Here is a 20,299-nt window from a genome sequence, read left to right as displayed (position 1 = left end):
TAGCAGCATACCATTTCTCAAATTCTCCTCTCTCACTGCGTCAGGGCTATAATACTTGGCATCTGGCAATGGACCCTCATAATCTTGATTCTCTTCAGTGTTAAACAAATAAGGAAAATATCCCTTGGCTCCTTGAAAACCCATGGCAACACCCTCTCATCAGCCACTTCGCAGCTTTATGACCCCAAACAGGCTTGACCAAAGTATTGGCAACCACATCTAAATTTGTGGTGATACACTATGTGGCACAGTTTGCCGAAGTAACACACACCCATAAATCCTTTGGTGTTTTTTATCCCAGAGTAATGTCTGTCATGTAGCAGCATAAATACCACTATTTCTGGTTGGATTCCTCCAGTTACCAAAAACCGTTGACGCCCTTTATGATAAAACATGATCTTTACAGTTATACCAAAGTAATCCTCAAATATGTGTATCTATGAAAAATCAATTATGTGGTCCATAGAAATCCTGACAATGTTATGGAGGTCCCTGGCTCTGGTAATAATTTCTTGTTTAGTAGACACTCTGTTATTTCACAATGACAGCAGGCTGCTTACAAAACACAGAAATATCCCCTCCAAATTGAAATCAACCAGGTGCTGTCTCTTCTTCTCCAAAATCTTACTGAATAGAACTGTACCTTACTGAATAGAACTGTACCTAATTTCTTAAGCTCTGTTGTGGTGCAGATGGCTGAGGAGACCAAGGACTCAGATGAAGGGCCAGGACCATTAGGGAGTGGACTGCTGCCTTCAGAGATAGTGGGAGCTGGCAGCAGTGATGAGAAGGTTCCCGAGGAGCCTGTGCCAAGTGTGCATGCATGCAGGATTGCTCGTAGGAAAGAGCAGCTACAATAACACGGGCAACTCGGGAGTAAGGCTGCAAGGTAATGGCCCCTCCTTCAAGAAGATAAAAGCCAGCTGTGAAAAGTACATACTTCGCAGAAGGCAAAGATATTTTGAAACTCCAGCCTCGTGGACATTCCAGTATCCTGAGTTTGTATTTGAAGATTCTTGTATTGCAAATTATTTCTTGTCTGTTATCTTTTGGTAAGTCTTGCACAATTTGGCAAGGCTTGTGTTTATCACAGCTAATTATTTTGCAAAAGCATTACAAGGTTTCTTTTCCCTTTAGATTGTATTTGTTTTGCTGGAAAAGGACGTGGGTCAGAATAAGTTCACTCCCACTCGTGGTTCTTCACAATAGTGACGTTAGTTCTAAAAAGATTCTCCATAATATTACATTGCTTTGTAATAAACTCTGTACATAACTAAGGAACTGGTCAACATTTAGTTCACCCAGAGGTCTCCTAACACTAAAGAGAGGTCTACCTAATTCCTCAGCATCCAGTTGCAATTGCACAAAATCATTTGGTCTTATCTCCCTGGAAATATGGTTCAAATGGTTCAGTATCTCATTATGAATAATGTCTATAGCTTGTGTGAAAGACTGTACATGTTCCATATTTACAAATCTGTAACGTTCATAGTACTCTATAGATCTGTACTGTCCTCTGCCATGATTGAATGCTCACCAGGTACACATCAGGTGCTTCTGGTGTACTTACTGAGTCAGAATCGTATGAATTACCCTGCTGATTATTTTTCTGACATATCACACTCTTTACTGGTAATATCACCTTGTATGACTGTAGGTTGTTGGTCCTCATTGCCCTTTTTTGACTTTTTACAAAATGGTTCTAAATATATATTAAAAAGTCATACCTAAGAAACATCACTGGTTTAATGAATACAAACATTCATATTTAGACATTATTGAGCATTTTAATTAACCTTGTATGTCACAGGATGTGGATGGTTGGGGTTCAATTTCCTGTCCCTGTACCTCTTGTGCAATGCATGAAGTGGATGGCTGAGGTTCAATATTCTGTTAAACTTGTGAAACAGTAAGCATTGGAACTTCTGCAAACAACTGATCACTGTCTCTGCCTGTAGGAACACAAATAAATAACAGTTACAATTCTTATTTATTGTGCAAATAACATATAGAATGCAGAGTGAAAATTCATAATAAATTTGGGTTTTCTAAAAATTGTATGTAATAACAGTGTCACCGTTCCAACTAACAAATTCCAAACCAATAAACTCTGAGACAAACATTTTATCAAAGTTCCATTTTATTAAAATTGTCATATTGACACATCTAGGAAAACCTGAATTTGAGAGTTCCGGGTTTTCCTTCCCAATAGAAATTTAAAGATACATTCCTGAAGCCACCAGTCCATCACACGAACCAATTAAACATCATCCCAACTGGAGACATTCCTCCAGACACTCCTCTCCAGGTGCAGGGTAACATGTCCTTGACTTTCTAAGAAAAAATGTTTTTGTATATAACCTTTCACCTCTCTATGAAATCCCCTTCCCAAATTCCCAGGCACTAAATGTGGCAGCCTCGAAGCTTCCAAGTAAAATATGATCTCCAAGGCTAACAAACAATTCCTACCTTGCATTTTCATTTCTTCCAGTCCATATGATGCAGATAGCTAGATGCTCCATTTCCGGCAGTGGTTCCTCCACAGGTCCATGTGATGTGCTTTGTTATGGGTTCCCATGCCATTGAACACCTTGTGAAACACTGTTCCTTGGGAAGTTGGCATGCATTTGACCATTCCACCATTCTGAAAGGAATGTACAGCAATGAGGTACTGGGTTCTCACATTTATTAAAGTAAATAATACTGACTATAGTATGAAACATAACCCCTTCCACACATATTATTGTATAATGACAGACCTTCATTGCATTCCCTAATACTTTAAGTCTTTTATACAATAGTTATGTCTGCAAATTAAACACTATACCTTCTAATTTACTTTCGTGTGTCCCTCATAATGAGGCTTCCCCATAGCCCCTGTTATATTGAGAATCTGTGAGCATTGTAAATGTAGCAAACATTTCATCATCATCCCATTCTGAAAGAAACACTGAATCATATAGGTATCATTGTTGCTACAGAAAATGTAGAGCCACCCCTAAAATATTATATACAAGCCATTGAGAATCTGTGGGCATTGTAAATGTGGCAAACAGTTCATCTTCACATTCTGAAAGAAACATTGAATCAAACTGGAATCCATATTGTTACCCAAAAGGACAATCCATCCCTCTAATATTTGCATGGTAAAAGGAAAAAGAATGCCTTCATATGCTTTAACATATGGCAAATCTGTAAGCCTCCTCCTAATAAACACTAAACACCTGCTATAAATATTATTTACTATATCTATGCCATGCAATATCTTAAAATAGTTATAAAAGCACTTACATTAGTATCTGTCATCCTGAAAATTTCTTCTTTACTGGTTAACAGAGCAGGGCTCCTATGGTTAACTAACTAGCACCTTCTTATCAGTTTTAACTAAATACACATCCAGTACTCCGATGCTGTTGATGTCATGTTACTTCCAGCAATCATTACCCTCCCTCTCCTGACATCTGCCCCTCCGCCCGGTTCTAAATACCCATTACCAAACAGAAATAACAACAGATTTCCAAATGGATTAGTATACATGTTTTATTTGAAATTCACACCCTTTACATTAACGTTTTCTTGTAATAAATTTCTGATACATTTTGGCATAGCAATCTCTTGACAGATATCATTTTGTATCTTTGCCATTAATGCCAGTGACTCCTTCATCTTCTCATGTGCTTTGTATACAGGCCTTGACTTCATCCAGTGTACCTCTTGTAAAATACAATTTACTCATTTTGTCTGAAATATTAATGATTATCTATACAATTTGAGGTATAGATATTTGAAGACAGTCTTTTAACAATGCTTGTTTCATTGATTCGATCCATTTGGTCTTCATTTTGCAGGCATCGCATTAAACAATGGTGTAGTTAGTATCTTTACAATGCAACTCCTGACAACTTGCAAAAGTCCTGTGTTCTGATGAATATCCAGTTCTGAAAGAAGAAATATCACACATTATATATTCGATTTTCAACTCATGAAACTTTTTAGTTTTCAGTTTGCATAAACTCACCATTTAGTGTTTGACAGAATCAGCAATGACAAATTTTAATCACCAAGTCACGCTTACTCTCAATATTAAATACTTTACAAGGGGTGTGCATAAATGCACCATCATGCCACCCATCCCTGTCCTATTGTCCCCATTTATTTGTACCTATTTCCTGTATTCTTACTCATGTTTATACTTATACATATTATCTTGTAAGTGATTGACAAATCAAATCAAATAACTAAATAAAATCTTTTCCTAACTTGACAGACTCTCTTTGCTGGTTCAGGTATCACTTTTACATCAAATAAACCATCACCTGGCTCTAACTTAGCATAATTTTTATTATTTCCTTCATAAAAGCGCATGTTATCATTAAACGTGGGCTATGCTTTAAGTGGCTGAAATTGGCAACTGTCTGCAGAGACCCTTTTTATCAGACCGTTAAAAGCAGGCAACACCTAGGGCAGGCCCGAACATGCCCCAAACATGTCTGTCACACATGTGGTCACATGTGTCACATGCAATATGACTCTACAGTGCATGCCCAGATAATAGCCCACTGAGATATGTCCAAACATGTCCTGTGCCCAATTGTCATAAATAAGCATGCACATAAGTCCTACATTTTTATTTTTTTATTTTTACATTTTCCAAATGTAACCCTCCTCAGTCACCCCTCAAACCCCAATCATTCTTTGCATTGTTATATCCTGTTACATGCCTCTTTGACTGAATCTGTATTTGATGCATTAGTGCTAGTCAATGTGATGATCACCACACCTTACACACCCATCCACTCTCTTAATTTTATTTTTTCCAGTCTTTTAACACAACCCCTGAACCATTTCAGAAAAAGCAAAACATGCATACAAAAAGGGCTTTTGCAAAATAGTATTTTATTTTTACATCTCTGCAATGTAAAACATCCTAGAACAAAGAAAAGGTGATACCCAAATTCCTTGCATTACAACAGGAAACTGGTACCAGAACAGGGACAGGGCCTGCTTACTTTTTGGTATGACAGAATAATTTCACCATATGTATTGATGTCTGTGGATTGCTATTTGGATCCTAGGTTTTGCCTTCGACATTCTTTTGTGAAAACTACAATAGTGATTCCCTGAACTTTTTCTGGAGTCCCTTAAAGAAAATAGTAAATTCTGGGAGTTGATGTTCACTCATATGAAGCATGTAAAGGTTGGGGAATACTACTTTATTTTACTTTACTTACCCTAACAAATCAACTGCATTTTTGAAAAGTATAAGTCAAGATTCCTGTCTTATCTGTGGATAGATAGGGTTTTACAGAATAATAGAATAACAGAATAACACCAAGAAGGTAGCTTGGAGATTTCTAATCCAACCCACTGCTCAAGCAGAAACCCTATACCATTTCAGAGAAATAGTTGTCCAATATTTTCTTTAAAATTTCCAGTGTTGAGAAAGGGGTGAAGCCTCCCAGTGATTACCAGGTATAGAGAATGGTCACCTCCATTCCTATACTGGTTCTCTCCCTGTTTGTGAGCCCCGATAGAAGCCTAAACTGCTCTGTAGTGGCAGTGAAGCTAAGGAGGAGTACTCTGTGAGGTAGCAGGGGAGATTGCAATCTCCTGTGAGCCCCAAAGTTTTTTCCCTCTAAGCCACGGTGAGGAGGAGAAGCAGTCTAAGAAGGCTGCCATAAAAGCTGGTGAGAAGATGAGCATCTAAGCACTGTGCAGGAGCAGACATTGGTGAACAGTGTGTGAACTGGGTGAGCTTTATTCAAATTTTTAACCCCAAAAGAGTATCTAGAGGAAGAGAGGTTCACAACTATAAACAGAAGTGATCTGGCACTTCTGAAATGCTGGAACTATCAATTTCAATGCGATTTTAAGAGGCAAAAATAATCTTTAGAGGAAGCTTTAAAATATAGAAAACTTGAAAAATAGCTGAATAACCTGAAAGGGAGGAACTATCTTTTATATCTGTAAGTTCTAAACCCCAGGGAGTTATAGAGAAATCAGCTGTTTTGACATACTGTTTAATGTTGGAGTGCCATCTACTGGATGAAGAAGAGTATTACAGTATCAAATCCTCTATGAAAGTGTGGTATGTTTAATACACATAATAGAAGAAAGTAAACAAAGCTAGGAAAGCAGTTTGACCTTGACTTCATCTCAGAAGGCGACTTGGTTATTCTGAACTACTGAGTGAGCTTTACTCCTTTTTGAAGATTTCAAAGACAAACTAAATTGTTAACAATTACATACTATTGAAACTGGTTATTGAACTGAGGACTCAAAAGATTGGAGAAAGCACTGTGGATTAATTTGGATTTGGACTATTAATATTATCTGATAGAACATTACATGAGGTCAAAGAAGAAAAGAAGAGAAGAAAGAAGGAAAATTAAATAAGACTAAAATTTGGACAATTGGAAAGACAAACAATTGGAAGTTAAAAGACTATAAATTACAAAAGAATTCTAAACAATTATAAATTTAGGGGATTTGAAGATACAACCATCAAAATGAAGTTTTACTAATAACTGGATTGGTGGGAGTATTTAAATATCGAGTTGTTGGAATTATAGAGATATATTGAGTATTTTTTTTACTGAATTGTAATAAAATGGATTACCAGGTGATAATAGAGGGATATGAAGAAATAATTTTGATGCTTAAAGATATGCGTGGAACTATAAAATACAATAATGAGACAAGGGGTGTGCCTAAAAATAAAGAAATGAGTGTGGAGGACCTGCAACAACTGGGAGAAGAGGAACGAGATATTTGGGGAATAGATCAGAAAGTAGAAGAGGCAGTTGGGGGGGGATCAAAGTGAGATTCAAGAAAATAAAGATGGTGGAGAGAAAGGACTGATAAGTTGGAACCAAGTAAATAATACTTTAAAAGCTTATAATAGAATAGAGAGGGGGGAAAGAAAACCTCAAAAAAGGGAAAGTCTAGAAAGAAAAAAGAAAAATCTCTCTCTCAAAAAAAGAATGATTTATGGATGGGCTTAAGAGATAAAGGGCAACTCAAAAGGAATATTTAGTGAGCACAAAAACATTATAAAAAAACCACAAGTTTCCAAGAGACAAAAATAAAAAGATGATTGAGAAGCTAACAGATGACAGAATTCCAAAGAGACCAAGAGATAGTGGATAGCAATAAAACACATTAGCAAAACGGACAGGTAGAAAATATAAACAGGGAAAACAGTTGCATATACAATAATAAAAAACAGAAATTGCTCTATTTAAAAATAAGTTAAGGGTAGAAGGTGGAAATTTAGGATTAGGGAATTTAATGGTATTAATATTAACAGTGTGTTAAAATATATGGTGAATTTTAAACTTTTAAGGATTAGAAATTGTGGGAAGTGGGAGATGTAAACCCGGGATCGATTGAATACTGTTAATATTTGAATCAATTAATAATGTTGGATATTTGGGATATTGAAAGCAGGGTGAATAAATGAGTAATTTTTAAAATATCAAATACAAGATAAGGGATAATAAATAATGGCAAAAAGAAATGTTATGCATGCTTAAATGAATCAATGGGAAAAATAAGAAAGAATAGAAATAGAAATAAGAGGGGAACAACAATACACATATTTTAATATAACAAGATCTATGCAATAACAAGAGGGAGGTTTAGAAATTGAATGGCGGTAGTATTAGATATGTTTAAATAACATGCAACAATGAAAATGAAATGTAATAACCATGAGTTACAACAATATATTTATCCATACTAAATGTATGATACCCAGGTATCACACTGTTCATGCATTGATAAATATAAGTAATATAAAATAAAAAACTTGATTTAAAAAAAACTTCCAGTATTTTAATTTCCGAAGGCAAGTCATTTCACTGATTAATTGTTGATAATATCAGCTGTTCAGAATAACTTTGAACATTGGTGGCATGTGAATGTCATCAATCAATCAATCAATCAGAAAATAAATAAATAAGAGGGAGAAAAATTGACCAATGATCTCTACTGCAAAAATATGAAAAGGCCCATTTAGACTGTTTCATTTTTATTTTTATTTATTTATTTTATTTTTATATTTTATATTTTATTATTTTTTATGTATCAAATTTGGAGATCACCCATCTCACTCACAGAGAACTCTGGGTAGTGTAGAAATAAAAGATAAAAGCATTAAACCATATAAATGTTATATTTCAACAGACGGCAGTTAAAACAGGAATAGACTATGAAAGTGGAGGGAGAACTAGTCTCTTAGAGTGTGCAGCAGAAATTCAAGTCCAGAAAACACAGACTGATTCAACAGGATTATTAATTTTTTTATAAACAAATTAACGTAAGTTTACAATATCATTGGTAGATTTTTTCAGTGTAACATAACATAACCCTTGCAAGACCGAGTGGCTCTGGGTTTGGGGTTCGTTGGCTCAGGGAGAATTACCTCCTTTAGTCTTGGATGGGGTGGCACTACTCCAAACAGACCCTGTGCGTAATCTAGAGGTTTTTCCTGGACTCACAACTCCTATTCAAAAAGCAGATGGCGGTCATGGCCAGGGGGGCCTTTGCGCAACTGGGGTTGTGCACCAGTTATGCCCTTTCCTGGATCAACAGTCCCTACTCACAGTCGCTCATGCCCTGGTCACTTCCCGTCTTGATTATTGCAATGCGCTTTACAAGTGACTGCCCTTGAAGAGCATCCAGAAGCTCCAGTTGGTGCAAAATGCAGTGCCCCACATGGTTTTGTGCAGACCTTGGTGTCACCTCTCCTGCAGGAGTTGCATTGGTTGCTGATTTGCTTCCAGGTGGAATTCAAGGTGCTGGTTGTCACCTTTAAAGCCCTTCATGGCTTGGGTCCGGGTTAACTGAGGGAACATCTCTTACCCAACCCATTAGTGTGAGGAGGCAAGCAATGTTGCAGGTCCCACCCCTGAGGGAGCACCTGGTGGGACCCAGAGAAGAGCCTTCTCCGTGGTGGTTCCCTCTTTCTGTAATATCATTCCTCCAGAGATTAGAATGGCCCCCACTCTAGCACTCTTCTGAAAGGCAGTGAAGACCTGGTTTTGCCAGCGGGCCTGGGGAACCCAGAGAGGGATGGAGCCCATCAAATGGCTAGTGTGATCTGCTGTCATCGGATCTGGGGGTGAGAGTTGGCGTTTTTGTTTTTGTTGTTGTTTGTCCCCCCCCCCCACAATTTTGTTCTATTGTGTTTTACTAATTTATTTGATTCTTTTTGTTAGTTTTTATTGTTTTTTATTTTTGTTTTTTGTTTTAAATATGGTTTTACATTGGGTAAGCCACTTCAAGTTAATACAAAAGTCACCATGGGTGAATAGGCGGCAATATAAAAAATAAATAAGAAAAAACAAAAGCAGCAGCAGCTCAGAGCAGATATCAGTTTTCAGTAAAGTAAACAAGTTAATTTCAGTTTCAATTCTCAGCAGAGCACACAGAGCCAAACCACACCCAGGCTGTTAGCTCCCATTGGCTGGTCTGTTCCATGCTTACTCATTGACTGACTTTTTTTTTTACTAAGCTCTATTCCAGTTCATGAATATATTCTGACACTCCTCCCTTCATAACTGGAATAGACATAAACTCAATTATCGTTAATATTCTTCAGATACCTGTATTTGAAGACCCACATTCACAGTTCCCTCCAAATACTTGAGAATTCCTTTTTATACCTATCCAATGCTATTGGGTTGGTGCAGCAATGAAGTGACTTAGAATGCTTACTGCACAAGCTATGTCAGATAATTTTGTATTTGTCCCAAATTCTTTAGTTCAAATTTTCTTCTCCAACTGATTAGCAAATACATCCTTTGCAATGAAGCAAAGATCATCCACAAATGCTAATAGTTGTCAATCCCCACCTTTTAACTTTCCAGTGCAGTGGTTGCCAACCAGTGGTGACCTCCAGGCCTCGAAGCCTCTCCCCAGAGCACATGCATGCTGGGCTCTCCCCACGGGGAGAGGGCATCTACAGAGGAGGCCCACCCAGCCACCCACCAGCAGCAAGCCCAGATCAGAGGAAGAGGAAGGTGCTCCAGGTGCCTGGCCCTTACGCTGCACCCCACCCTTAGCAGAGCAGAGTGCCAAGAAGGACGAGAAAGCTAACACCATTGCCGCTGCTCCATTCTGGGCCTCTGAACTGGATGGTGAGTGCAGACTTGCCCACTCCGCTGTCTCCCACCACCACCAGCTGATACTTTTCCTGCCCCGGGCCATCCCTACAGCCCACGGCCAAGAGCCCAGGCCAGGAGAGGCAAGCTGGAAGGTCTTTCCACATTGCACCACCTGCAAATTTGCACATTACAGGTGCCAGCCCATATGGCAGAGATTTCCAACCCCACCATGCACCCATCCTATATTCCAAGGCTGTCCCTTTGGTCATCCCAGAGCAGCTCATCTATGGCAGGCCGGTTCATAGGCCAGTCCTATGACTACTACAGCTCTGGAACATGGGACTGACTTTCTCACCATCAGCAAACCACCGTCAGTCAAAATTCATATTAGTGGTCCACAGAATTTGAAATTATGAGTTTGGTGGTCCCTGAGGTCCAAAAGGTTCCAGTGTATATGCAACCATCAGCCTCGCAACTCTTGAACCCAAGACCTTTCAATGCCTTTTTTGCTTTCATATTCTGATGCTTGAACCATGTAAATTTCTTCCTCTAATTCTGCATTGAGGAATGCAGTGGTTATGTCAAAATGCCAAATTTTATGGCCATGTACAGCTGTCAATGCTAGTGCTAGCCTGATGCTTTCACTCTCTACAGTTGGCATGAGCACCTCATCAGAATGCACATTTTTCAGCTTTGAAAAACCTTGTGCCACTAACCTTGCTTTATATTGTATCTCATTATTGGGTAGTACTTTCTTCTTGTACACCAACTTGCATCCTACAGCTCTGCTACTCTGTGGCAAAGTCATAGATGTGAACACTTCATGTTCTCCTATGGATTTTATTTCCTTGTCCATGCCTTCTTTCCACTTTACTTTTCAATTTTAGGTAATATCAATACTTTCTTATAGTTTCTTGGCTCATACCATACATTACACATTTTAACTTTTCTAGCAGAATACCTGTCAGGTGGAATCCCTTTGTTCCATCGCTCTGACGTGTGTGGCATTGACTGCTCCTGTGTTTCATCCCTCTCTGCTTCATATCTATTTCAGTTTCTCCTCCCTGAACTCCATTGACACCATCACTAGTGACTTACCATCATTAAGTGAGTTATTGTCACTAAGTGAATCACCATCACTAAGTGAATCATTCCAGAAATTTGTATCAATTCTGTTCCAATTTTGCTCTGCAAAGCTTGCAGAACTTGGAATCACTATTCTCTTGTTCCCATCGCTAAAGTGATCACTTTTTGTGCCTGGCTCATAGCCCATAAACCTGAGCTTTCTAGCCTTTGGTTGTCCCTTTCTTCTTATTGCCTTTGGAATATGCACCCACACATTGCTTCCAAACAAATGTGCCAGAGATGGCTTTCTCCCATATAGCACTGCATATGGAGTATCATTAATGGAGGAACTCCACAACCTAATAATTAAATAATTAGCAGTCAATATGGCTTCACCTCAATATGCCTGCTCAAACCAGAATCCTCTAGCAGTGACTCCTTTGTGGTTTGTAAGATTCCATTCTGCCTCTCAGCAACCATTCTGCCTCTCAGCATTCTCAACTGCTGTGTAAGGATTTGTGTGTCTGTGTTTTATTCCCAACTGTCCCAACCACTGTTGAAAATTTGTTGACATGAATTCTGAACCTCTGTCAGTTTGCAGCTGACATACCTTCTTTCCATGAAGCTTATCCATTGTTTAAATTTCTGTAGCACCTTTATTTTATTCTTTAGTAAATAGCAGAACCCAAACCTGCTTTAGTCATCTACAATGATCAGTGTATACTTTGTTGCTCCCAAACTGGCCTGCATTGGCCCAACCAAATCTGCATGTACCACCTCTAGACCTCTTGTTGTCTGCCTTGTGCTAGTCTTGCTTACTGGGAATTTGATAATTTGCTTACTTTGATTATTTTCTTACTGCACAGTCCATATATACCTTACATCCCTTTACATGCAACTCTTCTGCAAACTGGTCCATCTGTTGAACAACTTTAAAGCTGGCATGGCCAAGCTAACAGTGTAAAACAGGGGTAGTCAACCTTTTTATACCTACCGCCCACTTTTGTATCTCTGTTAGTAGTAAAATTTTCTCTAACCACCCACCGGTGATTTATAAAGGTGATTTATAAAGTAGGGGACAAAACCCCTACCGCCCACCATGAAAGCTGGAATGCCCTCTAGTGGGCGGTAGGGACCAGGTTGACTACCACTGATTAAAAGATGAGCACATGAATCATGTTTTGCCACATTTCCAAATGTTTGTGCATAATGAATATTTTGTCTCTGCAAAATAAGGGTTATCTTGCTTTATGCCCTTTGCACATATTATGCCATTGTGCTTTATGAGACACTTCCCATTTACAAATGTGGTCTCAAATCTTTTCTTGTCTAAACTAGAGACCCTCAGCAAATTATACTCCATTTTAGGCACACACACAACATCATTGAACCTTGTTTCCAGATATGAAATTTGCATACTGCCTCTTAGCCTTTTAGCCATTTGCCAAGGCTACTGCATTTCCAGAAGCTGCATCCATCCTGAAAAACAATTTATAATTATTAGCAATTGTTTGATTAGCCCCACTGTTAATTAGCCATTGATTTCTACTGCAATAGCTAATTTTTGCAACAGCAGCCTGTCCATCAGCTAATTGTCTTCCTTGCAAACTGCTTCTTCAGTCTTGCAAATAATTCTTTCTTTGCAATTTGCTTCTGTGCAAACAGTCTCTCTTTAAATGAGTTGTTTCTCCACAAATGAAGTACCACTTCTGTTGCTGGGTTGTTATCTGATATCCCCTGCTGCTCTTCTCTTCTCTGTAGACAGCCAGTCTGTGGAATTTTCCATTCTGCTCCTTGGGCCCCCTCCTCAGGGATTTCTCCTTGTGGCTTTTCCTAAAATGGCGTTTCTGCTCTTCAGCTATCAGACATGCTTTCAATGCCTCCAAATGCAATGGTTTGCATTCAAACACTGCAGAAACAAGTCATCCAGACTGTTCAAAACCAAAAGCACTTTCTGAGATTCAGGAATCTGCATCCCATGCTGTTCTAACTCCACAAGCAAGTTTGCACATTCACCAGATGCTGTTCAACAGATTCTCCCAGTTGCAAACTGGCTCTGTATTACTTTCTTGATAATTGCACTATATTGCATGCTGACACAATCACATGTACAATCCTTAACTTTTGCCAGACCTCATTTGCAGTCTTTAAATCAGCTACATTGATAAACTATTCATCTTGTAAACTTAAGATGATATATACTCTACTCATTGCAGAATATCTTATGCCACCAGACTCGAAATTCTAGACCTAGAAAACCTAGCACTATGCCGCCTTCGGTCCAATCTAAGTATAGTAAATAAAATCATACATTGCAATGTCCTACCTGTCAATGAATACTTCAGCTTCAACCATAACAACATAAGAACAAACAATAGATACAAACTCAAGGTTAATCAACAAACTTGATTGCAGGAAATACAACTTCAGCAACAGAGTGGTCAATGTCTGGAATACTCTACCTGACTCTAGTTTCTTCCCCAAACCCCAAAAACTTTAACCTTAGATTGTCTACTATTGACCTCACCCCTTTCCTAAGAGGTCTGTAGGGAGCGTGCATAAGCGCACCAATGTGCCTACTGTCCCTGTCCTATTGTTTCTTTTATTTTTTATTTTTCTTATATGTATCCATGTATTCATAACTATGTTTTTACTTATACCTATTATCTTGAAAGTAATTGACAAAAATAAATAAATAAAATAAAAATAAAATAAGCCATTGCTTTATCATGTTGCCTCTGATCTGCAGCAGTTAAGGGCGCTTGGGATCGATTTGCCACAATATCCCACAGTTCCTTAGCTTTCAGGAAACATTCCATCTTTGCAGCCCAAATACTATAATTCTTCTGATCCAAATGTGGCAGAAAGCTCTCCTTAATTTTATCAGCCATCTTGCAAAGCCTTCTCTGCCTTCTTCTTTTAAACACAGGCAGTCTCTCAGCTTAATTACAATTCAATCTATTTTTGTGTGTTCTGATTCTGGGCCCAGAATCTGTTAGAGCTTGCAGCAGAAATTCAAGTCCAGAAAACACACAGACTTATTCTGCAGGATCATTAACTTCTTTATATACATATTAATATGAGTAAAGTTTACAATACCATTTGTAGATTCTTTCAATATAACATAAGCAAAAACACAAGCAGCTGCAGCTCATAGCAGATATCAGTTTCCAGTAAAGCAAGCAAGTTAGTTTCAGTTTCAATTGTCAACAAAGCACACAGAGCCAAACCACACCCAGGCTGTCAGCTCCCATTGGCTGGCCTGTTTCCATGCTTACTCATTGGCTGACTTTTTTCACTAAGCTCTATTCCAGTTAATGAATATACTCTGACATAGTCAATTTTAAAAGTATCTCTGAACTTCCAGGGCATCTGCAGAATAGGAAACTTCAGCCTGGCCCATTTTATCATGCCATCCTGGGCTATGCACCCTAGAATGCATAGAAGGCAACTGTGATGATGGGGGAGTGGCCTGCACATGCATGTGTCCGTTGACTCCTCCACCTGAATGCGCTCACCAACTCCCCCCCACTAGCCCACAGAGGACAAATAGAACACTGATCCTGCCCATGGAAAAATTGAGTTTGACATCTCTGCTTAATTCTAGCTTGCTTCTCTTCCTGGTTAGTTTCTATCCATTGTTTCTTGTCTTGCCTATTGGTGGTTTGGAAAATAAATTGACCGACTCTTCTTTGTAACAACCTCTCAAATATTAGAACACTGCCATCATGCTGCCCTTACTCCTTTTCATTAAGCTAGACATACCCAATTTCTGCAACTATTCTTCATATGTTTTAGCCTCCTAATCATCTTTGTTGCTCTTCTCTGCTCTCTTTCCAGAGTCTCAACATCTTTTTTATATTATGGTGACCAAAACTGGATGCAGTATTCCAAGTGTGATTTTACCAAGGCCTTAAAGCAGTATTAATACTTTGCATGATCTTGTTTCTATCCCTCTGTTAATACAACCTAGGATTACATTTGCTTTTTTGGCAGCTGGAGCACACTGATGGCTCATATTTAAGTGATTGTGCACTAGGACTCCAAGATCCCGCTTGCAGTTTATTACTATCGAGACATGTTTCACCTAATCTGTATCTATACATTTGGTTTTTCTTGCCTAAGTGTAAAACCTTATTTTTTTTCTACATTGAATTTTATTTTGTTAGGGTCCAGTGATCAAGTTTATTGAGATCCATCTGGATCTTGAGCCTATATTCAGGGATGTTTATTCCTGCCAGTTTGGTGCTGTCTGCAAATTTGATGAGTTTACCTTCTATCCCCTCCCCTAAATTGTTTATGAAGATATTGAAGAGTACTGGGTCTAAAGCAGGACCTTGGGTTACATCAGTGCTTACTTCCCTGTGTGCAATGTAATTCCATTAGAGGACTACATGTTGAATGCAATTTATCAGCCAGTTACAAATACATCTGGTGGTGATGCTATCTAATCCACATATTTCTAGTTTACCAAGAAGTAGGTTTTGATCTACTTTGTCAAATGCCTTACTGAAATCCAAATATACTATGTCCACAGATTTTACTGGTCCACTAACTTAGTCACTTTGTCAAAGAAAGAAATAAGATTTGTTCAACATGATCTGTTTTAACAAACCCATGTTGGCTTCTGGTTATAACTTTGCTTACTTCTAAGTATTGATAGATCTGTTGCTTGATTATCTTTTTCAGGATCTTCCCAGGTATTGATATCAAGCTGATGGGTCTGTAGACTCAGAGATGGTATTCAGCAAGTTCTGACCAGTTCTGGAGAACCGGTAGCAAAATTTTTGACTAGTTTAGAAAACCAGCAAATCCCATCTCTGACTGGAGATTTTACAGTATCCTTTCCTGCCACGCCACTAAGCCACACCCACACAACTGGTAGTAAAAAAAAACTGAATCCTACCACTGTCTGTAGTTGTACCATATGGTGGGTGTCTGTTTGTTCTAGTACTAGTAGGTACAAATACCAGCAATTGTAAGTTAATTTGAATAAGATTATCAGATGTTGAGCAAAAGCAGAACATGTCCTTTTTGTCCTCATGTCCTCGAATATTGTCTAGTTTTTTGAGTATCTCCTTTGTTTGGTTCCCCCTACAGCACTTTTCACATTATTCAGCATTTAAACTTTAATGTATTTTCATCTTAACTGCTTCTTTCTTTCACTCACAATTTTCTGTTTGACAAAAGGAATACATTGCATATGCTTTACGTCACTGAAAATAAGATTAATCTTCCTCAGTGCATATTATACTACTTAGTGCTTAGTGATGATGCCATGAAACTTAAGTTTTTGAGTAATACCTTATAATAAACCACAGCGAACTGAAAAATAAGCCAATGCCATTTTCTGGTACACAATTTCAAAATCTGAAAGTGTTGTGGTTCGCCGGCAGCAGGTGTGGATGGCTGAGATCTCAGAGAGTGAGGACTCAGATGAGGGGCCTGTGTGTGATGCAGGGATGGGGCCAGGACCATCAGGGAGTGGAATGTTGCCTTTGGAGATTGTGGAGGCTGGCAGCAGTGATAAAGAGGTCCCCGAGGAGCCTGTGCCCAGTGTGCATGCAAGCAGGGCTGCTCGAAGGAAAGAGCAGCTGCAGCAGCACTGGCAACTTGGGAGTAAGACTGCAAGATAATGGCCCCTCCCTTAAGAGATAAAAACCAGCTAAGAAACTGGAGTTCTTTGCAGCAAGCATAGAAGTTTTTGCACTCAAGCCTTGTAGACATTCTGAATATCTTGGTTGGTGTTTGCAGACTCTTTGTGTTTGAAATATTTCTTAGTAACTTTATCTAGTGTTCTTGGCAGCCTTGCACAACCTTGGCAAGGCTCATTCTTATCAGAGACAATTAGTTTGAAACAGCCTTTTAACCCTGAGGGAATGGAATTCATAAAGAAGCATTAAAAGGTTTTGCTGTTACATCTGTTTCGTGTTTGTTTCCTTGGAACAAGGTTTGGGTCAGAACAGAAAGACATGAAGTTGAAATATACTATTGGAACTTTTCATCAAATTCCAGCTAAAATGATAAATCATCTTATACACTATTATTTCTTGTTGGTTAAAATCAATAAAATCAAACAATATATTTTTAAAAACTCATCTGAATTTTTGCTGCTGATGCTATTGTGCTACGCCCAAAGCACAATGAGCTAACAGAAATTTGACTTCCTGAAAATTCAGTTAAATCCATGAGCAGCTGGAAAAAAATTTATTTCAAGCATAGAATCGGAGCACCTATTTTTTCAAATTCACCAGAGAAAATAGCATAATGTTGTCAATTATTTATATTTTATGGAATTTTCAGGATAAAATGCTTTTTGTTAAGAAGTAAGGACAAATAAAATGAATAGGTTTTGATAGAAAAAAGCTGGTTGGAGTATGCAAAGAATGTATCCTAATGATGCCTTGCTAGGTTTTTTACATTGGTGTAAGAAAAACAACTGCTATAATCATGACTCATTATATCAGACAAATATTGGCTATTAAAACAATTCCAAATAATTTCTGTGATTTTTGAATGTGGCCTTAGAAGTTCAATTTTGTAAAAAACGGTGCTTTAAGTGCAAAACAATTTTGCAGTATTTTATTAGAATACACTAAGAAACAACGTGTTTCATAATGAAGATAGAAGATAGATGAATAGATGAAGGGATGCTTTTGAGATGAAAGAATAACTTCTGCAATGGAAGAAAAAGGTTTATAGAATGCATTTATAGACAGAATGGTTCACCTTTCAGTAGCATGTTTCATGGACATTTTTAAACCTTTGAAAAATCTCAATTTAAAATATAACGAAAAATGTGACAAATGTATTGCATGCTGATATTATGGATTGGCTTATTGAAAGAATGGCAAACTAAAATGCCTGATTTCTTATCTTCTACAATATTTTTCAATCACTGAAAATGGGGAAGACTGGGCTTCCAGGGAAATGGAACAACCAACCACATTCTTTTCTGTTCTATGGAGATTCTCAGACATTCAGGTCATGGTTGTCTCAAAGATGCTTTTTTTCAAAAGACAGCAGGACTATATTTTTCCCTTGAGAAAGAAGAAATTGTTTCACTTCTCATCCAAGAAGTTTCACCAGTTTTGGCTGGATGGTGGCAGGGAATAGAAAGATTAGTTCTGACAGTATGTTTGGGATGGGGGGAGTTGGAAGGATTATATTTCTTTGTAATCATCTGGTTGTTGGCACTCTCTCTGAGAGCTATTGAGGCTACTTGGGGATTTTCCTATCACCTGAATCAAAGTGCAAATGAGTGTGGAATCTTTTTGGAACTGCTGAAAATATTGCATTATAGACAGGAGATGGGTGGTGTTGTATTCCTCTCTCTCTGTTGAGAAATGACTGCTCAATTCTAACATAGACTTTACTTCTTCAAAAGAGTGATCTTTGTCTTTCAAATGCAAATGGACCACTGAATCTTGTCCTCATGGGTTTATTCTCTTTTGTTGTACAATGTATTTGTGGTTGTTTTGTTTCTCCAATGTATAGATTGGTACATGTCTCATTGCATTGTATGGCATATATCACATTGCTCAGTTTGTGTCTGGGAGTTTTATTCCTGGGGTGGACAAGCTTCTACCTTAATGTATTTATACATGGTGTGTTGATTGAAAATCCTCCAGAGCTTTTCAGATATTCTGCAATGTATAGAATGATAATGTTGCTTCATTTGTTGTTCTTTTCCTTGTCTGTTATAGAGGAGCTCCTGCTGAGTATTTTTCTGGATTTGATGAAAGTCCAGTTGGGATAGCCACAGGTTCTGAGGATTTCCTTGAATGTTTTAGTCCTTTTTCCTCTATACTGGTAGACAAACATTCAGCCTGGTGGTATAGGATTCTAATCACTCCAATTTTGTACTCATGTGGGTGGTGAGAATCAAAATGTAAATACTAATCTATGTGTTTGACTTTTCTGTAAACTTCAATGTTAAGGTTTGAAAATGTGCATTGCACAATCCATGAAAGCCTGACTTTTCCTTAACATCTTCCTGTGTGAACTTAATGTAAATGTCCCCAGAGTTGATGTGTTTCTTCTGCTTCTTGAGTTTTAATCTTGACCCACATACCTATACCAGTGAGCAAGTGGAATTCCTGTGAAGGAATTTAGGGCTTTGTTTTCTATGTCTTCTATGTAGAGATTGGCCACAATAGGGAAAACAGGTGAATCCACTGTGTAGCCATGTTTTTGTTCATAGAAACTTCATTGTATTTAAAATAGGTTGCAGTCAGGCAGAAATCCAGCACATATGTGATCTGGACTGAGGTTAGCTTTGTTGCCTAGTGTGCTGTCTTGTAGCAGTCATTTTGATAGCTTCAGTTGCTAGAATGAAGGTGAAGAGTGAAGTCATATCATAAGAAATCATATTCTCATCCGTATCCAGCTTTAGTTTTTAAACCTTGCAAAATCCTGTAAATTGTCAGGAAGAATTTTTTTTTTATGAAAAAGCAGATTAAAGAGGAATATCAAAGAAAAGAATAAACACATGTAGCATTCCAAAGTTGGCCAAATTGATCTACTTAAAAAACACATCAGAAAAGAATAACATTTTACTCTGGAAATCTAAACTTCAGATTAGCACATCGTGATTCAATCTCATTGATAAAGAACAATGTTCTCAGGGTTGAAATGAAGGGTCTCTCTTTGAGCTTGGGTGTTTTCTTGTAGATGTTTCATTACCCCAACTAGGTAACATCATCAGCACTCAGTCATATTGCCCAGGAGTGTTTTTCACTCCTGTTTTAAAAATGGATAAACTGAAGCAATAATATCTCTTTCTTTCACACACGCATATTTCTTTTTTTAAAAAAAATAGATTTTATTGAATTTACAATTTTAAAACACATCGACAATACATTTACAAAATAGAAAGAAAACAGCTAGGGGGAAAGAAAGAAAACACCCGGCCTAACACACCAGATAAAGGCCGGTTGGAGGGAAGAGAAAAGATATAGAGGGAGAGAGGGGAAGGGAAGGGGAGGGAGAATAGGGTAGAAAGTACAATTAAAAACGAACGATATCTTTTTGTGACAGTCTGTAAGGATCATTTCTCTTCGTCATACCCAATCTACTCCTCTTTCCCATTATGTTTAAGTTACTCTTTATCATTTACATAATTT

At 38.0% G+C, this 20,299-nt stretch overlaps 1 long non-coding RNA gene across 1 annotated transcript; it reads right to left on the bottom strand.

The window, feature by feature from the left end:
* Positions 1-1,800: 1,800 nt before the first annotated feature.
* On the bottom strand, positions 1,801-14,343 carry LOC148124041 (uncharacterized). Its single transcript, XR_015740411.1, has 3 exons — positions 14,274-14,343; positions 2,470-2,644; positions 1,801-1,952 (listed from the first exon to the last, which is right to left on the bottom strand). It is a non-coding gene; the product is annotated as an uncharacterized LOC148124041 (long non-coding RNA).
* Positions 14,344-20,299: the final 5,956 nt, after the last annotated feature.

This window comes from Pseudonaja textilis, chromosome Z, assembly GCF_049901715.1.
Source record: "Pseudonaja textilis isolate UNSWEBS1 chromosome Z, rPseTex1.2, whole genome shotgun sequence".
Taxonomy (NCBI): Eukaryota; Metazoa; Chordata; class Lepidosauria; order Squamata; family Elapidae; genus Pseudonaja; species Pseudonaja textilis.
This window is presented reverse-complemented; position numbering and strand designations above follow the sequence as displayed.